This window comes from Nansenia antarctica (assembly GCF_963989245.1).
Source record: "Nansenia antarctica genome assembly, chromosome: 19".
NCBI classification, from domain to species: domain Eukaryota; kingdom Metazoa; phylum Chordata; class Actinopteri; order Argentiniformes; family Microstomatidae; genus Nansenia; species Nansenia antarctica.
The window spans coordinates 3,988,282-3,990,375 of record NC_137692.1 but is presented as its reverse complement, the minus strand read 5'-3'; the positions used below and the strand labels follow the sequence as shown (position 1 = coordinate 3,990,375).

The 2,094-nt window shown below is 40.6% G+C and overlaps 1 long non-coding RNA gene across 1 annotated transcript; it reads right to left on the bottom strand.

Annotated features, from left to right (window-relative positions):
- Positions 1–296: 296 nt before the first annotated feature.
- Positions 297–862, bottom strand: LOC308173792. Its single transcript, XR_013937910.1, has 3 exons — positions 801–862; positions 668–718; positions 297–357 (listed from the first exon to the last, which is right to left on the bottom strand). It is a non-coding gene; the product is annotated as an uncharacterized lncRNA (long non-coding RNA).
- Positions 863–2,094: the final 1,232 nt, after the last annotated feature.

The window sequence follows — 2,094 nt, the reverse complement described above, 5'->3', positions numbered from 1 at the left end:
CGCTCTGCCTTCCTCACTAAAGTGAGCAAACTTCCTTCCAAATCTGAAATTAACACACATTCTCTTCACCGGAAGGTTGAATTGTAGGGCCAGGTGTTACCCCAAAATCCTCTTGATAATAAATGTACAAATACAATTATTATTTTTGTAGCACTGCAGCATACCCTTCCAGCCCAAGGTTTTCCACCAGGACAATACACCACCACCTTCTCAGGAGAGACATGTCATCCTAAAGAAAGAGCAGTTACTCAATTTGCATTCAAAGTCTTATAGCATATTGATATAATGGGTTCTTGTTTTCTTAATACTTACAATGCTGAAGTCAAAGGTAGCCTCCATGGCGAAATACCAGGCATACTGTAATGAGAAAAGACACAAAGACAAGATTACCATGTGACAGCTTATAACTCAGTGAGAAGGTAGTCACACACATCCAATGAAATGTACATGGCTGATAACTCCATAGGAAAGTGATATGAGAGGTCTGCACACATGAATGTTCCTTAATACCTTTTATTGCACAGCTTTTTATTTGCAAATGCACAAACAGAATGTTGGTCAGGTCTAAGTGGTGGTCAGTCATTGTTACATACATTTACACATTTTTTGATGGTTTTAAGGAACAATCAAGTGTGCCATATCACTTGGTGGCATTACCATACCTCACCAGTATCATGAAGACACCACAGTCATTGCCACTGGTCTGCCTCGGAAGCCCCTGTACGAAGAAAAGTTACAGTTAGAGAATAGTAGGTAATTATGACTATAGCTATAATATGATAGGAACATTCAAACAATACCTCCAAATCCAGACCAGTCTTCTCTGTCCAGGATCCTGCAACAATTTTCTCAGCAACACCCCTGGGCAACCAAGAATAAAACTAAGTCAAACAAAGAAGTACACACCTCCTACAGGAGAGAAAAAAGGAACAACATTCGTACCACTGCTGCTTCAGAACCACTTCACACCATGCAAGTCGGTCGATCATGCTTATTTGCAAAAGTTCAATGAAGAGGATTTCTCTGTGTCTCTCTTTCCTTGTGTTGGAAATGTGTCTATTTAAGTCCACTCCAGCTTTCGGGAAGCCAATCCTTTCTGTTAAGTCTTTAGAAATGGCAGTAACATTAGACAGGTCAGGGGACCGCCAGGACACACATCATAGGCAGGTCAGGGGACCGCCAGGCAGGTCAGGGGACCGCCAGGACACACATCATAGGCAGGTCAGGGGACCGCCAGGCAGGTCAGGGGAACGTGACTGCCAGAGCAAAAAATATTTGGGGCAACCTTAATAATGTTCTGTAGGCTTCAGAGGTGAATCCCCTTGGAGTTTTGAAATACTGCGAATCTAGAAAGAAAATGTCTTTCTGGTGTGGCCTCATTACCTACCGGGAATAACGCATTCTGGACAATAAGCAAAAAGGACACTTTGGGGGTAATACAATAGACACAAACTCACAAGCAAATGGCATATGAAGGTTAAAGCTGAGAAATGCTCAACTACATTGTATGTCTTTATAATCTACTACTGTGGATGTCATATGTTGCATATAAAGTTATGCTCTGTATATATATATGGGTATAGTACACTTACACACAGGACAAAATGGCCTGGAACCCACAGCATCCTTCTGATCAGCATGTTCCTGTTCAAAACCATGTACTGCATTTATCATTTTTATCCAACACTTAACTGGGGTGTGCATGATTATGAATTACATTATAATTTGATGAAGTCCTTTCTCATACATGTAGTTTTTTGGGGGGGCTTAGTGTTAGGAAACCATTTAATTTACCTTGATGAAATCAAGTAAAAAAAAAAAAAAAAGTATTTAGGACCAACACAGCTAATGTGCTGATGTCCCATGAAGGGCATGCCAATTGTAATGCTGGATACAATGTTGTCTACATAGCTGTTTATCTTATTCAAATACCGGCTCAATCATTTGACTTACTGGGAAATGGCTCATGGGATCACAGTTGTGTGGATGGACCCACATTGCGGTTACATGAAGGTCAGCAATGAAAACCTCCTTTCCCTGTAGAATTCAAGTGCATCTAAAATTAGTCAATGCTAGAAAATGGTACGTAAAACA